This window comes from Passer domesticus, assembly GCF_036417665.1.
Source record: "Passer domesticus isolate bPasDom1 chromosome 26 unlocalized genomic scaffold, bPasDom1.hap1 SUPER_26_unloc_1, whole genome shotgun sequence".
Taxonomy (NCBI): domain Eukaryota; kingdom Metazoa; phylum Chordata; class Aves; order Passeriformes; family Passeridae; genus Passer; species Passer domesticus.
Genome location: NW_026989901.1, coordinates 595,769 through 616,965, shown reverse-complemented (window position 1 = coordinate 616,965; position 21,197 = coordinate 595,769). Strand labels below are relative to the sequence as shown.

The window sequence follows — 21,197 nt, the reverse complement described above, 5'->3', positions numbered from 1 at the left end:
GAAACTCTGTGGGAACCCAGAGCACAGGGAATATTTCTCTGCCTGCTCTGAGGGGCCCTGACCCCCTGAGAAGCACTGCCTTTGACCCTTACCCATGGAGAAAGCTTCAAGAAGGATTTCAAGATACACTGGAGTCTACAAGAATGTGAGATAGATAATGGAGAATAGTGTGATATGTGACTTGGGTGAGAGTTAGAGGCTGAATGAGGGATGTGGGACTCTGCCACCCTCGGTCCCCTCCACCCCCCTCTTCCTGCAATGCCCTCCTGTCCCCTTTGCGACCCCCTGTCCCCTCCTGCCACCCCCCATGTCCCCTCCATCCCCCTGTCACCCCCCATGTCCCTCTGTCCCCTCTGTCCCCAGTGTCACCAGTTCCATCCATGTGTCCCCATTCCCATCCCAATGCCACCATCCCAGTGTTCCCAGTTCCATCCCAGTGTCTCCATTCCAGGGTCACCAGATGTGTCCCAGTGCCACCAGTTCCACCCCAGTGCCACCGGCCCAGTGTCGCCAGTCCCTTCCTGATGTCTCCATCCCCATATCCCCTCCCAGTGTCCCCAGTCCTGTTCCACTATCCCTGTCCCAGTATCCCTGTCCCAGTGCCACCAGTCCCCTCCCACTGTCCCCAGTTCCATCCCAGTGCCACCAGTTCCATCTCAGTGCCACCAGTTCTGTCCCATTGTCACCACCCCAGTGTCCCCAGGGCTGGGTGTCCCCAGTGCCACCAACTCAGTGTCATCATTCCAGTGCCACCATCCCTGTGTCCCCAGTTCCATCCCAGTGTCACCAGCCCAGTGCCACCAGTTCTGTCCCACTGTCACCATTCCAGTGCCACCAGTCCAATGTCACCAACCCAGTTCCAGCCCAGTGTCCCCAGTCCTGTCCCAGTGCCACCAGTCCAGTGCTCCCAGTTCCATCCCAGTGCTCCCAGTGCCAGCCCAGTGCCAGCACCTCATTATCCCCATACCAATGTCACCAGCCCCGTGCCACCAGTTCCATCCCAGTGTCCCCAGTTCCATCCTAATGCCACTAGCCCAGAGTCCCCAGTTCCATCCCAGTGTCCTCATTCCAGTTGTGTCCCAGTGTCACCAGTTCCACCCCAGTGCCACCAGCCCAGTGTCTCCAGTCCCTTCCTCATGTCCCCATCCCAGTGCCACCAGTCCCCTCCCATTGTCCCCAGTTCCATCCTGGTGCCACCACCCCTCTGTCCCCAGGGCTGTCCCAGTGCCGCCACCTCTGTCTCATCTTTCCAGTGCCACCAACCCAGTGCCACCACTTCTGTCCCACTCTCACCAGTGTTTTTGGGGTTTTGGGAATCCCAGATGAAGTCTGTGAACATCCTTGGGGGCTTTGGGGAGATCCTGGAAGGGTGTTGGGGGGCTCCAGGTGAGGTTTGGGAACTCAGGTTAGGTTTTGGGGGATCCTGAGAAGATATTGGGGGTTTCCAGGTGATGTTTGGTGGTCTGAGGTGATGTTTGGAGGTTCCAGGTGAGGTTTTGGGAGGCCCAGGTGAGGCTTTGGAGAGCCCAAGTCAGGTTTTGGGGGCCCCAGGTGAGGTTTCCAAGGATTTGGGGCTTCATAGTTGAGAATTCCCAAACATTTGGGGTTTCCCAGGTGAGAACAAAGGCCAGGGGCTCAGGGGGGCTGAGGGAGGAGGGACTGGGGGCTTTTTGGGGGGCTTCAATCAATGGAGGGGGCCCGGGGGGTGCCGAGGGGGAGGCTTGGTGAGTGGGGGGGCATCCCATGCATTTGATGCCTCAGGTTTTGGCTTTTCTGTTTTTCAGATTCTGGGCTGCTTTACTCTCTGGGTCTGGGCTTCATATTAAGGGATGGTGAGCTCTGTTCCCAGAGCAGGGAGACAAAACAATTCCTGCTCTAGCTGGGAACCCAAGGACAAATAATCCAAACCTCAGGCCCAAGAGCATAAACAACCTGGACTGAAGAGAGAAAAACAAGAAGGATGGGACTTGATCACCTAAAGCTATAATTGGACAATGAACTCCAACATGCAAATGGCCCAGAACTTATAAAAGTGACAGACCTCGTGACCCATCGTCCATTTTGTGGCCATTTCGGGTTCATCTTGGGCGCAGCCCTGGCTGGGCTCTTGTTCTGCCCAAGGTGCACCCATGGAGGCCTTTTAAGAAATGCCCGCTTTACTGTGTGTGTGTGGCTGGCCTCTGTTGCAGGTCAGCCTTGTGAAGGCAGCAGGGAGCGGCGGGCACGGAGGGAGCCGGGGCAGCGGGGCCCGGCTGGAGCGGAGGCAGAGGAAGGCGCAGCCGCTGCCCCCAGGCCGCGGCGGCGGCGGGGCCCAGGTGCGGCGCAGAGGGTGAGCGAGGCCGAGGAGCTCGGGAGCCGCGAGCGAGGCGTGAGCGGCTGCAGGGCTGCTGTGTCCGCGAGGTGGGTGCGGTGGAAGGGGTGTCTGTGCCCTGCAGGGCGGGCGGTGCTCGCTGTGCCCGGGCTGAGGCCGGGCGGGCGCTGTGGGCAGCGGGCTCGGATCGCAGCGCTGGGCTCGGCGTGAGGCCCGCGCTCTGGGGCCGGGCATCGCTCTGGGGCTTGAATGCCGCTCTCTCTCCTTCCCTGCTGCTTTGAATTTCTCCTCGTCACTGTTAAAATTCGGTGTGTATATTCTGCTGCGAGTGTTGTAGTGATAACATTCCGAGAGGCGTTCCCGTGGGATTAGTACTGAGAAACGGGGTGAGGGGGGGAGCCTTGTTTTTCAAATACAAACTTATCAGACTCTCAGGAAAGATCTGAACTAGATCGGTATGAACTAGAGGACAATCAGACGAAGCCCGAGTTTGGATGAGAGATTAATATCAGGTTTGATTTCCCGTATACCCCGGGATGAACACTCAGGGTGCTCAGGTGAGCTGGAGTATGCGAGGCTCTTCATGGTGTCAGCAGGGCAGCGGAGCCCAGCAGCAAAGCAAAAGGGAGAGCATGCCTTAGTCTGAAAGGGAAAAGGGGAAAAAAGGAAAAAGAGCCAATATCGGACAACGAAAGTAAAACAAAGTAGGAAGAAGACTTAGATCGAGTTGCTCCCGCTCTGAGGGTGGGGTCGGGCCGGGCCAAGGCGTGCCCCCTCCGCCGCCACGATCGGGGGCGGGGGAGGCGCAGCTCAGACGGGGTCCCGGGCAGTGAAGGAGGAGAAAGGCGAGCCTTGGCAGGCGGGGATGCCGCCGCCACCGCCTCCACTGCGGCCACCGCCCCCACTGCGGCCACCGCCCCCGCCCCAGGAGGAGCAGCCGGGGCAGATCCTTGTACCGGGAGAGGGGAGGGGATGGATGGCGGGTGCAGCCCCCGGCAGCGCCCCGAGAGGAGGAGCCGGGGCAGAGCCTTGTACCGGGAGAGGGGAGGGGATGGATGGCGGGTGCAGCCCCCGGCAGCGCCCCGAGAGGAGCAGCCGGGGCAGAGCCTTGTACCGGGAGAGGGGAGGGGATGGATGGCGGGTACAGCCCCCGGCACGGCCCCGAGAGGAGGAGCCGGGGCAGAGCCTCGTACCGGGAGGGCGGAGAGGGAACCTCCCATGTGGGGAGGAGTCTCTCGGCTCTCAGCCCTGTCAGTTTCCATGGCAACCCCGAACGCCTGGGAGTGACGTCACAGATGGAGGCGGACGCGCAGCCCGGGTTAAAAGACGCAGCAAATCCTGCGTGGTGCTTCCTAGGATCGGGGGTAGGCAAAATAGATTATATGGTACAACCGGGTCCGCCGAATCAGAGAGCTCTTGCTCAGGTAGCTCCGAGGAAGATGAAATTGATGAACTCATTGCAGCCTCGAGCAAGCCCCACTGCTGTTACATTAATATCCTGTGGTGTTCGTCTCGCTGAGACACAACACATTACAAACTCCCTTTGCTCATCAACAAACTGCCTCATTTATTACCTCCAGCAGCCTTTTATAGCCCATTCCAAACTGCCGGGTCGAGACAGCTCCTTGGTCTATCTCTGTGCCCCCAGACTCTGAACCAATGCAATGCCTGCATCTTAGGAGAGCTTGCATTGGCTGTGAGCTTCTGTCAGTCAGCCCAGAGGCTGCTTCATGGAGCTGAGCTGGGCTGCTTATTATAACATGATCAGTGCTAATGCTACACACACTGTGCACCACTATCAACTAACACTTGCTCTTTTTGTGGCTCTGATGTGCCAGGCCATCAGATCCACACTGCCTACAACTGTGATTTTCCTGTGCTTCTTCCTGGCTAGAGGCAGGACCCCTCCAGCCCTGGTTATTATTTCTTTGCTGGGCATACATGCTAGAGGTACCTTCAAGGGGATCTGACAGATCATACCTGGCAGCTCAGTCATGGGAGGTTGAGGCTGCCTTCACTTTAGTGGAACTCCCTTTGTTAGTGTTTCCCTCCTTGAGTTGATGCAGCCGTGCTGCCAGGACAGAAGTGTGTTTCCCATCCCACCTTCCCATGTCTTCCCCATGGTCATGCAGGGAGAACCACAGGTCAGCTCTTGGGGTGCACCCTCTCTGTCTAGCTGGGGGATGCTGGTCTCTGACTTTGGGGTCTGTGACTTGCACTGGTGCAATGTGGGAACTGTTCCTCCTCATCTCCTCCCTCACCACTTCCCTCATCTCCTCTTAGAGCTCCTTGGCCATTGCAGGGACATGAGCCTGCATTGGGCTATTGATCACACTCTCATAATTTCTGAGCTTGTTGGCAACAGAGCCCACTGTCTCTTGGTTGGTATCAGCATTGATCGTTGCAGTAAAGGTGGTGTATTGAGATGGCCCTGGATTTGCCAAACTCCACAACATTTGCCCTGTGCACCTGACCTTGTCAGGGTCATTATCATGCTGTCCATCCCTCCCAAAGAGTACCTCCAACACTGCCACTTCTCTCAGCTGTTGGATCCCTTCCTCAGGGGTCTTCCAGCGCATTCTATGGTGGTACTCCTGCATTCTCTGCCTGTGGACAAACCTCTCTCTGACATTCATTAAAAGCCACTCCCAGAGGGAAAGGGACCCTGTCTCCCTTACAAAAATCTGACTCACACCTGAGTCCTGGGTCAAGAGTCCCCAATTCCTTGCCTCATTTCCATCCAGTTGCACTCCTGTACCCATAAGGTGCCAGATCCAAAGTAGCCAGGTTGTATAAGCCTCACATCCCCATCGTACAATGTCTTTGTGCAGATTTTGGAAACTTTCGTTCGTCGGGGACTCAATGATGATTGCAACCTCTGGGTCTCCTGAGGGTTGTGAGGGCCCTTCTTTACCTGGGTGCTTTGATTTCATCTTGGATCTCCTTGTTTCTACAGGGGCAGCTGCTGCTGGCTGTGAGTGCCCTTGCAGTTCAGCTGGAACCAGGACATGTTGGTTCCATTGCTGCACTGTTAGATTCTCCCTCTTCAAGTCAAGGGGAGAGCTTCTCACCAGGTGGGGAAATACACAAGATGGGACAGATGCTAAAGGAGTATATCTCCTTCAACAGAACCCCCATCCAATCTGGGTAGTTTATATCTGAGGTGGGCTGTGGGGCAGGCTCAGGTTCTGGGGCAGCATCCCTTGTCTCTGGGGTAGGTGTCAGGGTGGTTATCCAGGTTAATCTTCCCTTATCTCTACATGCTAAATAGAACAAGCCTATCAGCAACTCCAGCCACTGTATGATATCATTAGTCTTTAGGGTGGATCTGATCCCTTCAAAAACTGGTGGGATAGATCCAAAGAGATGGTTAAAGGATTGGGAGAAAATTTCTCCCAGTGTCATTTCCTTACAGGAGGTGCCATTATTAAATTAACCCCAAAAACTTAAGAGTTAGGGTGTGATAGCTCTGAATCCATGTACCTGCTTTCCAGAGGAAATAAAAGATGCATGAATTTCTCACCTTATTCACCCATACAACAAACCAGATTATCATTTTTCCCCTCAAATTCTCATTTCTCCACCCCCAAACTCCCTGTATTTTCCCCCAAAATTCTGATTCTTTTCCCCTAAACTCTCGTTTAAAACACCCTAACCTCAAATCCTCTTTGTGTTCCCCTCAGACCATGGGAGCAGCCCTGGCGGTGTCCCTGGCCCCATACCTGGTGCTGCTCCTGGTGCCAGCAGTGTCTGGTCCCACTCAGTGTCTCTGGTCACCAGGGCCACTGGTGCCACCAGGGCCACCAGAGGGACTGAAGAGGAGATAATGGATCTCCTTAAGTCTTCCCAGCAGGTTACTAATGAACTTGTATGTGCTCTCCTCCCACAGCTGCTCAGCCTCATCTACCACAGCCAGCAAGGTATTGGGGACATCGAAGGACATGTCCCTTGTCTGCTCCAGGGTGGCCTCAATGGCCCTGAGCTGGCAGTGCAGCTCCCAGGAGAACACAGTGGCTTTGTGACACGCGGCCACCAAGTCCCCCAGGAGCCCCAGGGCCTCCTCCGCCTGCTGTTTCCTCTTGGTGGCTGCCATCCCTCGGATGGTGAACACCACAGCCTCTCTCCTGGCCATGGTGGCCATCTGTTGCCATCTTACTGCAAAGGTTTTGTACCTTCTTGGTGATCCCTCATGGGCAGCTCCTCACAGCATTGACTCCTTCTTCTCAGTACAGCCAACAAACTCCATCTAACTTCTCGAGCAGCTAACCTACTCTTTTACAATTCCCATCCTAATTGGATCTAGTGGCCTATTAAGGGCAGGCCTGTTCCTAATGCTTGATAATTTGCACAGCTGTAGCTCCTTAGGAGTGAGATTACCTTCATCACTGTTATAAATAAAAAATGCGAATTAGCCAATTTTAATAAAAATATGAGAAATAAAATTTATTTCACGACCATAAAAACAGTCTCGACAGCCACCACCGAAACGGCCAGCATATCACCCCCGGGAAGTGATACGGGTGAACGTGAGGAAAGGACCAACTGGTACCTAGAGCTCCCCATCCACACCTACTGCTTGCAAGGTAGCAGTTTTTATACAGTTTATTTGGCCTGCGTCAGAAAGTCTTTGTTTCCTTTTGAGTTCTTCATATTCAAGGTGGTTTCTTTCTCTGGACAAAGCCTCGTCCGGGGGTAGAATGGTCCATTTCCCTGGTTCCCGGAATCTGGCATTCAGATTCCATGTGTTGATGGTTCTGATCCCCACAGATAGGCATCTTGTCTGGGCCATCAGCACCTGGTGTCTTTGGGCGTAGGTGCTGATGAATGCTCATCCCTGGTGCAGCTGGAGTTCCCTTTGGATGCAAATACTGAGATGTGCATCTGCTGCGGTTTCGAGGTCTTGTGATCTCGTCATCCTGTTGGATTTCTCAACCTAAAGGGAACGAAGGGATTTCCCACCCCCTTTTTCTCTCCCCAGTTTACTCCGTTCACATATATATTTTTATACACTATTTATCTCCACGAATTACTACTTATATTCCTAACACTGGCTACAGGCAGGGTCCCCCTAACCCTGGTTTGAAGGAGTGTAGGGGGATGCCCCCAATGAGAGAGGGACAAACTAGCCTTTGTCCCCCAAAAAAGGAAGGAGGCCCAGAAGTTTCTCCCAACGATCAGGTGAAAAGCCACCTTATAGGACCCCAGAGACTTCACTAAAACCTTGGGGTCACCTAATTGGATGAGAGCCAAAAGATCCCGCCTGGGCCATCAGGTAGAAAAAGAGAAGACAAAAGAACTACGAGACTTTTGTGAAGGTGTTTTACCAGGAGCAGACCTCTGTACCTGGATCGGATTTTCTGTTTATTGTTTTTCCTTTTATTAAACAGTTTTGTTTCCAACACTGCAGCAGAAGCCATCCTGCTCATTATTTGCCTCCAAAGGTAATAGCTGAGCTATCCTTTGTGTATTAAGTTCTCTTTTAAAGGCTCATAAAACCCTGGCCCGACAAAACAAAACTTAATACTGGTTATTATTTCTTTCTGGGCTATATGCTAAAGGTACCTCCAGGGGGACTGACAGATCATACCTGGCAGCTCAGTCATGGGAGGTTGAGGCTGCCTTCACTTTAGTGGAACTCCCTCGGTTAGTGTTTTTCTCTTGAATTGATGCAGCCGTGCTGCCAGGACAGAAGTGTGTTTTCCATCCCACCTTCCCATGTCTTCCCCATGGTCATGCAGGGAGAACCACAGGTCAGCTCTTGGGGTGTGTACCCTCTCTGTCTAGCTGGGGGACATTGGGCTCTGACTTTGGGGTCTGTGACTTGCACTGGTGTGATGTGGGAATTGTTCCTCCTCATCTCCTCCCTCATCCCCTCTTTGAGTTCCTTGACCATGGCAGAGACATGAGCCTGCATTGGGCCATTGATCACACTCATAATTTCTGAGCTTGCTGGCAACAGAGCCCACTGTCTCTTGGTTGGTATCAGCAGTGATCGTTGCAGTGAAGGTGGTGTATTGAGATGGCCCTGGATTTGCCAAACTCCACAACATTTGCCCTGTGCACCTGACCTTGTCAGGGTCATTATCATGCTGTCCATCCCTCCCAAAGAGTACCTCCAATACTGCCACTTCTCACAGCTGTTGGATCCCTTCCTCAGGGGTCTTCCAGTGCCTGCATTCTCTGCCTGTGGACAAACCTCTCTCTGACATTCCTTAAAAGCCACTCCCAGAGGGAAAGGGACCCTGGCTCCCTTACAAAAATCTGATTCATACCCAGAGTCCTGGGTCAAGGGTCCCCAATTCCTTGCCTCACCATCATCCAGCTGGACTCCTGTACCCATAAGGTCCCAGACCCAAAGTAGTCAGGTTGTATAAGCCTCACATCCCCATTGTACAATGTCTTTGTGCAGATTTTGGAGACTTTTGTTCATCAGGGACTCAGTGATGATTGCAACCTCTGGGTCTCCTGTGGGTTGTGAGGGCCCTTCCTTACCTGGGTGCTTTGATTTCATCTTAGATCTCCTTGTTTCTACAGGGGCAGCTGCTGCTGGCTGTGAGTGCCCTTGCAGTTCAGCTGGAACCAGGACATGTTGGTTCCCTTGCTGGTTCCATTGCTGCACTGTTAGATTCTCCCTCTTCAAGTCAAGGGGAGAGCTTCTCACCAGGTGGGGAAATACACAAGATGGGACAGATGCTAAAGGAGTATATCTCCTTCAGCAGAACCCCCATCCAATCTGGGTAGTTTATATCTGAGGTGGGCTGTGGGGCAGGCTCAGGTTCTGGGGCAGCATCCCTTGTCTCTGGGGTAGGTGTCAGGGTGGTTATCCAGGTTAATTTTCCTTTATCTCTACATGCTAAATAGAACAAGCCTATCAGCAACTCCAGCCACTGTATGATATCATTAGTCTTTAGGGTGGATCTGATCCCTTCAAAAACTGGTGGGATAGATCCAAAGAGATGGTTAAAGGATTGGGAGAAAATTTCTCCCAGTGTCATTTCCTTACAGGAGGTGCCATTATTAAATTAACCCCAAAAACTTAAGAGTTAGGGTGTGATAGCTCTGAATCCATGTACCTGCTTTCCAGAGGAAATAAAAGATGCATGAATTTCTCACCTTATTCACCCATACAACAAACCAGATTATCATTTTTCCCCTCAAATTCTCATTTCTCCACCCCCAAACTCCCTGTATTTTCCCCCAAAATTCTGATTCTTTTCCCCTAAACTCTCGTTTAAAACACCCTAACCTCAAATCCTCTTTGTGTTCCCCTCAGACCATGGGAGCAGCCCTGGCGGTGTCCCTGGCCCCATACCTGGTGCTGCTCCTGGTGCCAGCAGTGTCTGGTCCCACTCAGTGTCTCTGGTCACCAGGGCCACTGGTGCCACCAGGGCCACCAGAGGGACTGAAGAGGAGATAATGGATCTCCTTAAGTCTTCCCAGCAGGTTACAAATGAACTTGTGTGTGCTCTCCTCCCACAGCTGCTCAGCCTCATCTACCGCAGCCAGCAAGGTATTGGGGACATCGAAGGCCACGCCCATTGTCCACTACAGGGTGGCCTTGATGGCCCTGAGCTGGCAGTGCAGCTCCCAGGAGAACACAGTGGCTTTGTGACACGCGGCCACCAAGTTCCCCAGGGCCTCCTTCACCTGCTGTTTCCTCTTGGTGGCTGCCATCCCTCGGATGGTGAACACCACAGCCTCTCTCCTGGCCATAGTGGCCATCTGTTGCCATCTTATTGCAAAGGTTTCGTACCTTCTTGGTGATCCCTCCTGGGCAGCTCCTCACAGCACTGACTCCTTCTTCTCAGTACAGCCAACAAACTCCATCTAACTTCTTGAGCAGCCAACCTACTCTTGTACAATTCCTATCCTAATTGGATCTAGCTGTGGCCTATTAAGGGCAGGCCTGTTCCTAATGCTTGATAATTAGCACAGCTGTAACTCCTTAGGGGTGAGATTACCTTCATCACTATTTTCCTACATTCCACCCATCCACAGCCACCAGCACCTTGTTGCTGGCCGCCACCACCCAGGCCTTGAGAGCAGCCATTGCCTCCATTTCCAGGGCCAGTATTGTGGATGGGACATGCCTTGGCTTGTCTCACCCCTGCTGCTGACCCAAATAGCAGCAACTGTCACAGTTGTTTCACCCCAGAGACACTTTTGGCTAGCTGGATGTTGCAGCTGGGCGCGTGGGGACAAGCCCAGACGTGCCGGGGCATAGAAATATGACTGGTCCTTTAGTTCTCGTGATGTGGGTCCAACCCTTTTCTCTGGTCCACACAGCCCAATTAGCAATGAGGAGTACCTGAAAGGGGTCTTCAAATTTAGGCATTAATGGTCCACTATTCCAGGATTTTATCAAAACCCAGTCTCCTGGTTTAATGTTATGTAGTTTTGTGTCAAGAGGGGAGGTTTGGGGGGGCATATCCTCTTTTTCTAAGTTCTTCCAGGGTTCTTCCAATGACTTCTAAATATTTTCTGGTAGCTTCTTCTCCTTCCAAATAGTCTCCTGTGCTACAGGGCGTTAACAAGAATGGCAGTCCAAACATCATTTCATAGGGTGAAATCCCTATATCATACCAGGGCCTTGTTCTGAGGTGCAAAAGCGCTAGGGGCAAACACTTTAGCCAATTCATTTTTGTTTCTTCAATCCATTTAGTCAATACATTTTTGAGAGTTTTGCTCATCTGCTCCACCCTCCCAGAACTCTGGGGATGCCACGGAGTATGTAATGTCCATTTTATTCCTAAAGCTTCAATTATATTTTGGGCCACAAAATGTGGACCTTGGTCTGAGTCTATGGTGTTCACTATTCCATATCTGGGGACAATGTTCTCCAAGATTACTCTTGCTACGACCTGGGCTGTTTCCCTTTTAGTTGAGAAGGCTTCCACCTAACGTGCCCAGTCTCTCTGCAATTATAGCAGCGCGTTTGTCTCAAAGGGACTTGAGGTCTCTCCATTCCTCCTGTACTTGGTGGTACTGGCCTATCCTTGCCTGCTCCTGGTAGTGGACCTGCCCACTCTTTTGTTACCTTGGATTGTGGGATAGAGTTTCTTTCCTCCACACTTTCTCTAGCTATAGCGACCAGGATCCTAGCCTTGGCCTTTGCTCTTTCTTCTTCCCTCCTTAAATACACCTTCAATGCTTCTCTCAATAACTCATTAATGTCCTGCTCTTGCTAATCTTCAATCTTTTCCAGTTTTCTCCGTATATCAGGCCAAGATTTAGTAACAAATTGGACCTTTAGTAGCACTTGACCTTCTGTGGTGTCTGGGTCTATTTTGGAGTACAACTGGAAGTTCCTCTTTAGGTGATTAAGCCAAGTAGCAGGAGTTTCATCCTTCTCTTGTGCACCCTCAAATGCCAATTTTGTATTAGTTCCTTTGGGAACTGATCCTCTGATCCCCTGAATTATGAAAGACCTGTATTCTATCATGGCCTTCCTCCCTTCCTCCTGATTAGGGTTCCAGTTGGGATCAGCTAGTGGCAATTTCTGTTCACCTGATGGCACTCGGGGTCCCGGACAGTTATCTTTTTCCCAAATTCTTATGCTAGCAACTCTAATCATCCGGACGTCTTCTGGGGAAAATAATATATTTAAATGGAATTAATCTCCCCCCAAGTGTAGATATTTGGATCTAAGAATTGATCCACTTGGTTGGCAATGCCCACAGGGTCCTCAACTAAATTCCCTAACTCCTTCTTGAATCCTGACGTCAGAAGTGGTTAGAGGAGCGTTCTTCACAAAGCCAACTCCTCCCATAGGAACTTCTCTGAGGGGAAAAAGTCTCTCTACCTTGGAGGTCCTGGATTGGATACTGCAGTATGGCCCATCCTCAGACACAAAATTATTAATTTGAGGGGTATTAGCATTAATCTGGACTGGCTGTAGGTCAACAGCTGTATCCGGTGATAAGAGGTTACCAGATAAGGAGGCATTTGTGTCCCAGTTAGGAGGAGGTGAAGGGACAGCAGTAGGAGGGGGAGAAGAGCCTGAGTGTATGTTAAGTGGAGCTGGAGAAGGGGTGGAGAGTGCAACAGGTGGAGTAGGCACTAGTGGTGGTGCAGAAACAACTGAAGGAGTCGAAGGGGGTGGTAAGGGAATGGCCACCAGGGATGTTACCAGGTCTACCAGAGAGGAAGCCAAAGAGGTAGAAGAAGGAATTAGAGGAGGCGGTAATGGAATGGCAGCCAGGGGAAGAGCCGGATCTGCCATTTGATGTGCCTGAAGGAGAGAATGATAAGTTGGAGGGGCATCAGGAGGCAAGTAGTCCAGGGGGTCCCACCTTTTACTAATCTCTTTAACTCCAGCATCCCCTCCTTCATTCCCCTCTTTCTTCCTCTGCACCTTACAAATTCACACTCCTTCATCCTCAATAGCACTCTTCAACCAACAAGATACATATAATAATTGCCCGGGATCAGTATTCTCTCGAGCTGTCAGATAGTGACTCAGTTGTTGGCACTTTCTCTTGTCTTTTGTCTCACACCACGGCCATCCTCCTTGCACATCTAACTCTGGCCAGACTTCTAAACAGTAGTGAATCATCTTCACCTTATCTAATCCCCCTGTGGCCTCTCTAGAGCCCCATCTCTCTAATAGTTCACCTAAGGGACTCTGGGGGGTTATATTCCTCAGTCTCTGGCCTCTCTTCTTACTATTACATCGTCCCATTTTTTCGGGCCTCAAAAAATAATCACAATGGTGCCTCTACCTAAAGGAAATATACTGACAGTCAACTCAAAAAAAACCAAAGAAAACCTGTTTGAGAAGTCCTGGCCTCCTCTGCCGAAACTCCAATTTGACTGACCCCTTTTCGTCAGGGCTTTGTTCAGACCTTGGCCTCCCTTCACTGAGACGCAACAAAAAAAACAACCTTGAGACCCCAGCCTCTGAGGCTGAGTTTGCCGGACCTCCCTCCTTCGTCAGGACTTTGTTTGCCTGCAGGACTTTTGGACTTGCCCGAATCCTTCTTGGGACTTGTGATTTTGCCTGACTTTCTTCATCAGGACTTAAAACAAAACCATGGCCCAATTTTTAGTTTGCCTGACGTCCCCCGTCAGGACTTACATTATCAGGATTTTTAAAACTCGAGATCGGCTTCCTCTGCCGAGTCTCATGCCTGACCTCCGTCATCAGGACTTAAAAACAAAACTGCCTGATTTTCTAAATTGCCTAACTTCCCTCGTTAGGATTTGTATCAGGGCTTTTGCGTGCCCCTCACACACTATTTCCTCTGTACGCCTGGAGGGGGGCCCTCTTTACCCCTTTGGAGGTGCCTCAATCACCAATTCCACTCGCTTCCCCCTGTTCCCGGCCGGCCCCCTCGCGGGGGTGCGGAACCACGGTACTGAGGGGTCCTCACTCACTTCGAGGAGCCAAGCTGCTCGCCCTTGTCTCACTCACACACCACTCGCTCGCCCCCTCCTCTCACCACTGGATACTCTCACCAGTCCAGTGCTCCTCTGCATCACTGGTCCCAAGCCGATCTCTGGTCCTGATAGCCACCTGTCCTGCAGGTCCAGAGTGGGTGGCCGTCCCAGTCCTGGTGTCCTCTTCAGGCATGGCTCTCCTGAAGAGACCCCAACTGAAATGAATATGGCAGGAGATCTTTCTCCTTTTTAATGCCTTTATTAAAAAGATCGGCTTGAGTGGGAAGAAATGACGGGTCGTGCCCATGCCGCCCCTGCTGCCAGGAATGGCACAGAGGAGGAGGATGATGATGCAGCTGTGTCTGCTGGTATGCTGGAAGACCTGGGTCTTCCGTCCTCATGAGAGATTAGAACATTCCACCTTTTCAGTCTGACATTCAATATCCTCTTTCTAGTCAACCTCCTTTTAAGTTATGGTGAGAGGCAAAAAGGATCTTAATAGACACAAGATTAAGTTCCTCACCTTTGGACATCACTTAGATCTCTTAATTCCGTGATGGCTCATTGTTTTTAGGGTTTTTTTCAAGATTTGGTGAGGGGCTTCCTCATTTGCATACTAGCTCTGACGTCGCCTCCCCACCACTACCTGCAGCCTTCAGGTGCCAATCCTCTGGGAAGCCGCAGGGGGACAATTGGGCTGATTTCTAACCATTAACAGGTAACTGAAGAAAAATTATTAACAACAGGTGATTACAACATGAAGTTATTAACAACAGCAATTGGTTTAACTTGTTAACTCTACAACTTAAAAAAAGGGACAACTTTTCTACTCATAACATCTCATCAGTAGAGGAAGTGATCCCTGATAGCAAATCAAACAATAGTTGCATCTGATGATTGGTTATGCCTAAATATGATTGAGTCCAACCTATTGAACCAACCAATTTCTGTACATCAGTAACAGTTTTAACACCAATGTCTAATTTCACAGGTTGAGGCATAACTTGAGTCACCAACATCCCTAGATATTTCCAAGGCATGTATTCCTGTACTTTCTCTGAGGCAATGATCAGACCAAAGGCTTTCAAATTTGTAACAGCACATTGTTTAAGAGCTGATAACTGTTTGTTGTTCAGATGCCAACAAGATATCATGCATCTAATGATAACAATAGCAGTTATTATAATTGCTCCTGCACTTTTGACAAGGCCTGTGCCCACGTACCATTGACAAATAGTTGTAGAGTTTTTCAGGCCTTGGGGGAGTACCCTCCATTGATATCTTTTGTTGGGTTCAGCATGATTTGTGGAAGGCACAGTAAAAGCAAAAACAATTTCTTTGTCTTGCACAGCCAGTGGAATAGTAAAGAAACAATCTTTCAAATCAATGACAGCTATTTGCCATTCCTGTGGAATCATTGTAGGTGTAGGAAGGCCTGGTTGTAAAGCTCCCATTGTTGCCATTACAGCCTTTGTCTGCTGTAAATCATGTAAAACTCTCCATTTTCCTGATTTCTTTTTTATTACAAAACCAGGGGTATTCCAGGGGCTGAATTATTCTTCAGTATGTCCTGCTTGCAATTGTTCTGTGACTAATTCTTGCAGGGATGTAAGCTTTTTGGTAGTAAGGGGCCACTGGTCAACCCAGACAGGTTTATCTGTCAACTGTGTCAAGGCTACAACTGGATGTTCACCGCCCTGCATCACAGTGGCCCCTATTAAAAATCCGTAGTAATTTTGACACCTCATTGAGGTAAGCAATCTCGTCCCCACAATCTTTGAGGAGCATCAGCAACGTGGGGTCTGATGTTAACTTGTTGGTGACACGATCCGTCCTAAGGACGTGATTCGTGAAGGTTCTTTTTCTCTAATCTCAATGTTCAAAACCTGACACGACAAGGCGATTTTGCAGTAAAATCAAAACAGATATACTTTTATTGAATAGCCACAGCAAAGACGCGTTAGAGAGAAGGGGAATGAAGAAAAGGGAAAGAATAAGGAAAAGAAAAGAAGAGAGGAAAGGCAAGGCGGTGTATAGCTACCAGACGTGTAGATGACAAAGTCCCTCAAAGTCCGGTCGACGAAGAGCCTGTCGTCTTCATGTCAGGGGAGATCTCCAGGGTATCAGTCAGCTCTAACCTCTTTTATAGTCCTTTTGAATGGGGCAAGGGGACACATTTCAAAATAGTCTATTGAGAAAGGGTACAAAAAGTCTATCAGTAGTCCGTCAGCAGCAGGCGTCGTACAAAAAGTCCATCAGCAGTAGGCAAGAACCATTGTATTCTCGGTCCAGTGGTCGCTTGCAAAACTTGCTTTGGTCCCCATGCACGCCTTCCCTCACCCTACAGTAGGGATTTCAGTCTCAATCCTTTTGGGAAGAAGAGGGGGCTTTTCCATGTAGGGGTCGCATGTCTCAGTCCTTGAGGGGAGAACCTTCTCCCATCTCAGTCCATCTGTCACGGTGGTTGATGTACAGTGAATGGAGGGTCTTTTAGTGGTGACCACCAAGAAGGTCATTCCAGAGAGAAAGTCCAGCCAAGTCAGAAGGGTGGAGAAATTCCAGGACTAGCGTTGCTAGGTGATGCAGGCGAAGGAGAGCACACTGCCCCTTCTTGGGTGCAGTGTTCCATGAGTTGAGCAAACACACCCATAGACAATAATTTGGCTTGGTGGACCAGTCAGACCTGGATTTTCAGAACAGGATCTTTTCCTTTCCCCGGTGGTCTTGGCTTTCATGATGGTCGAGAGGCAAAAAATGAGGGAAGTTTCGGACAGACACTCACAGTTGGCCATCAGGATGTTTCACATTAATTACAATGGCTGACAAGCCACCTGTTGTAGCACCACCCAACCCTATAAGTCCAAAATATGCATGAGTGAGAGGCCACGATTGAGGCCAACAAAGTCGCGACAGTATTGTAACATCTGCTCCAGTGTCAATCAAACCTGTTACTGATATGGTTCTTGGATGATATCCACTGGCTGTGAGGATGCATGTCTTTTCCAGATGGTTTTCTGTTACTTTCTCAGTCCAGAACACTTGAGGTACCCCTGTTGATCCAAAACTTCCTGTGCCACGACTTTGGTCCACTGTATTTGGAACAGAACCCACAAAAGGTACAAGTTGAGCAATGCAAATTCCTTTCTGAATAGTGACAGGGGGGTCATAGATTGATACCATAGCATGAATCTATTCTATATAATCAGCATCAATAAATCCTAAATGCACATGAATACCTCTAAGTGTGGTACTTGATCTCCCTATCAAAAATGCATTCAATCCTCATCCTATTAGACCGTAGGCATTGAGGGGAACTTCGCATATTTCTTTTGTCAAAATGGTTACTGTGTCAGCAGTGGGTATATCAGTCCCTGTGGACCCCTGAGTATTGTTCACAAATGGGTAGCTTTGCAGTACCAGGAAGGCCTGTAGTTGCTGCTGTGGTTGTCTGGGTATTTGGGTTCCCATGTGCTTCTTTGTGCTCTTCCTCCCATTTCCCTACAGTAGCTGACCATTTGCATGATATTTACTCCTGCATTGTTTAGCATGGTGCCCAAATTTGGCACAACAATTGCACATAGTATTGCTGCTTGCATTTGACTTAGATGTTATTTTCTGGGTATTACACTGTGCCCTTACGTGCCCTTGCTGTCCACAGCTATAGCATTTTGATGGAGGTCTTAGAACTGCAGCAAGAGCTGCCATGTTATGCTCTACTGAATCAACTTTTGAGCAAGCAGTTACCATTTCAGACAATGTGGGCTCCCCAGGTAAGGTGTCAATAATCTTTCTACAGCCTGGGTTTGCATTTTCTTTAGCCAATTGTATACACAATCTGTGTGGCAAAGGTTCATCATCTACCTGTTTCTCAATAGCTGCAGCAAGCTTTTCCACAAATTGCAAACATGGTTCTCTCAATCCTTGTTGTATAGTAACATATCTCTGTTTTGGAGCTGCCATTTCCATTGTTTCAATTAAAGCACTCACACCTATTTGCTGAGCTTGTGTCAGAATTGAAGGATCCCACCTTGCCTGTAAATCTGGGTTGGCAAAAGGCCCAGTGCCCAATAAGGCATCAACACCCACAGCATGACGAGGCTCGTGTTGAACCAAGCCTGTTCCTTTGGCTGTGGTTTCGCTGGATAGTAGGTAGGGACAGTGGGACTCTTGTTCATCCGTTCATACGCACGTCACTAATTAGATGACGAGGCATTTGGCTGTTTAATAAACATATATAAATAATACAGATCTCTTTTCCGGGTTAAGTAAGGTGGCCCGTCCACCTGAAGGTCCAGATTAGAATTTAAAGCCCAAAAGATGGGCTTTGAAAGACACGGTTATGAAGGATGAACCCCTCCTACCCAAAACCAATTCCACTGTCCAGCAAAAACCAGCCAGGGAAAGGGGCCTAATTTATTCCTATAGTAATGTTACACAGGTACAATCGATCTGGCTTTGCTCGTGAATATATGTACAATATCTACAGACACAAGGACTCTGGATGCTAGGGCCCGGGTAGTCTTCTCTAGCCTTGTTTTAGAGAGACCGAGGGCTGAAAGCAGCTCAGAGTTCTTGCAGTACCACTTTCCACAGGCCCCCATGGCGGAGCCTACATATTCAATGTTCACTGCATTAGTCAGTTGTTGTATCTGTGGGTGAAGGCACTGATATTTTTTGGCCTTCCCTGCAGCAGCCTGCCTCAGTGAGGAGTTACTGTGCTCATATCTAACCATAATGTCAACCACAATGCCTTGGAATCCTTCACAAAGATTAGATCTGGCTTTAACAGTTTGTTAACCTCATCTCACAAGCATGGTTCCTGGAAGACTGTCCAATCCGCTTTCTTAGTTTTGCAGCTAGGAGTTTCATAGATGGCATTATGTCTCTTAATCCTGGCATCCTGTCTAATTGGACAGTTCCCGACAATGTGAGCTAGAGTTTCAAATCTAGCAGCACAATGCCGGCATAATTGAACAAAATTCTCCTGTCTACCCCTAGCCAGGAATTCCCTTGTGAGGTAGACATTTGCTCTTAACTGTAGGGCCGTTATAAGTTTTTGGTGACGTATGCCGCTGTAGTGCCTAATTCAGGCGTTACTGATGTCATCATTCTCAAAATTCTCGATACTATGTCCCTGGGCAACCAGATGTATCCACTTTTGAAATTCTATTTTCCACCAACTGCACAGTTTTGGGTAGCGGATCTTCGGAATAGGTACCTCCCATTCTGACTGGCCTTCATCACCACCGTCTTCTATCCCTGGTATAGGTTCCCAAATCGATGGGATGGACTCTTTTCTTCCACCAGCTCTTACCCACAGTTTCTCATATACCAATTCCAGATGTTCATCCCTTAAAAAGCCCAGCAGAGCCGCATCAGAAGACTGCGCCAACCTATGGAGTCTTCTCGCCTGTATGCTTGGAATAAGCACCACCGATTTGATGATACCCAGACCACCATCCTTAAAACTCGAATACAAGATGGCATCACATGTACTCAGTGGAAGATGAAGCCATTCCTTGACCGCCTTACGAATCAACAGGTCAAGGGATTCCAGAAGGCCCACGCTCACCTCGGTATGGTCAGCCAAGTATACTAGTCTCTGGATGGTATAAGTCCTAAGTATCTTGACTTTCTGAAGAGGTTTGAGGAGTGAGTTCCCAATCCGATGTAACCAATCTATGAGCTTCTCTGACAAACCTGAATCTGCAAAGCCAGTTCAGGGGTCAACCCATGTGCCGAGAAATTTCTCTGAGCTCCCTGGGTCAATCATCTTCAGGGGGGAACTATTTATTTCCCGACGGGGACAATCATTGATAGTATACGAGTCCTGAGTAGGCTTGATATAAAAGCCATGACATTTCTCCCCCTGAGTCCGAAGACCAGTAAGTTCACAAAAGGTCTCCAGAATTTTGATGTTACGATTCATGCCATCACAGGAGTCACTCAGCAGCTCTAGATCGTCAGCAAAAGTCATGGCCATTATTTTTAAATTCCCATGATGGAAACCTTCACCTTCACTTTCGAGTTTGCATAGAAGAGGGTCCATCGCCAAGTTGAACCGTACAGGTGACATGGGATCACCTTGCTTGACACCTGAGCAAATGTAAATGGGATCTGTCTTTTCCCTCCCAACGGAAATGTACGTTTTGATATCTTTGTACATTTCCCTTACCAACTTCACAACATGCAAGTAAATCCCTCTCTGGATCCTCAATTACATGCTGATGACTGTCAGTGTCAAAGGCCTTTGCAATGTCCACGAACACCACCCCCAGATGTTTATGCTCCCTTTTCGCATACTTCACCACAAGTTGCAATAACTTGAGGTTTTCAGCACAACCCGGAGCACAAATAAAACCCCGTTGACGAGAGTTGATGGGACATGCCCTAGACAGTCTCACAGTAGCGATCCTGGAGAGCAACCTAATCACCATGGAACCAATGGTGATAGTCTCCAGTTATTGATATAACCAAGTCTCACCACCTCGGAAGACTTGGGTATCAAAACTGTCCGGCAGTCCTGCAGCGCGTCTGGGATAGTGCCAGTAAGCAGCCAGAGGCTGAAGATCTCAGTCAACTGGGAAAACTTCGGGTCTTTTATTAAGATGACCCAAAGTAATCCCATCTGGCCCAGGACCAGAGGACTTAGCCATCTCACTCACGTATTTCTCAATCTCCTTTTCAGTAATCAGGCCTTCAAATACGATGTTATCTGTCTCCGCATGCGGAGGGAAATTCGCCAAGCTACCAAACTCTCCAGTTGTATCCCATTGTATCTTAAAGTGATCGTGGACAACCCCAGATGGTAACTGGAACCACACAGTTTCCGTACTGTCCAGAATAATAGGTGCCAGATGCCTTCTATGCAACTCGTACAACACCTGAAAACTGAGAAATTTCCCTCTTTTTACCGCCCTTTTACGCATCCAATTAGTTGCTGTTTTGGATGCACTCCGACCACGAACCATCTGCCTTTTTCAACCCCTGCTAGATCTCATATTTTGGCCTGGCACACCCAGGCTATTTCGAAACTCATCAAAACCCTCATTCACCAGCTTTGGCAGATTTTGACCCTTCAATGCCTTCTTGAAGACTTCATGATACCTGGCAAATATGCCAGGCAATAAACCAGTTTTGATGGCATCACGGTAATGGAGCCTCAACCGTCCCTCCTTTGGCAGTTTAGCAGACCCGGAGTGATGTACCATCTCCCTCACGCATTCCAGCCCAACCTGATCTTTCACAGAGGGACCTCTCCCCAGAAGGTGCCTCTTATCACTGATCTGCTTAGGAGTTTGCATGGAATCTGCTCCGCAATAAGTTGGTTAATATGTCCGCTAATTGTACCAGGAGAGCCTCCTCCTCTTCAGTCCATACCCTCTTGTGGGCCCCCCTCAATGATGACACCTTGGGATGGGAGGCATCAATCTGTTCAAGATATCTCACAAGAGGATGTCGTATCCTTTTGTGTCGGCCCAGGCCAATCTTGGTGGCAAACCCTCGT

The 21,197-nt window shown here is 49.4% G+C and overlaps 1 long non-coding RNA gene across 3 annotated transcripts; it reads left to right on the top strand.

Moving 5' to 3' along the window:
* The first annotated feature begins 3,601 nt into the window (after positions 1 to 3,601).
* LOC135291667 (uncharacterized) lies at positions 3,602 to 20,845 on the top strand. 3 transcript variants are annotated; one of them, XR_010354424.1, is made up of 9 exons: positions 3,602 to 3,675; positions 5,268 to 5,385; positions 6,201 to 6,894; positions 8,846 to 8,975; positions 9,791 to 9,821; positions 14,265 to 16,806; positions 17,349 to 17,460; positions 19,032 to 19,266; positions 20,379 to 20,845. It is a non-coding gene; the product is annotated as an uncharacterized LOC135291667 (long non-coding RNA). The 3 variants fall into 3 exon arrangements; XR_010354425.1 differs by lacking the exons at positions 17,349 to 17,460; positions 19,032 to 19,266; positions 20,379 to 20,845 and having other exon boundaries at positions 3,642 to 3,735; positions 14,265 to 17,030; XR_010354426.1 differs by lacking the exons at positions 9,791 to 9,821; positions 17,349 to 17,460; positions 19,032 to 19,266; positions 20,379 to 20,845 and having other exon boundaries at positions 14,265 to 17,030.
* Positions 20,846 to 21,197: the final 352 nt, after the last annotated feature.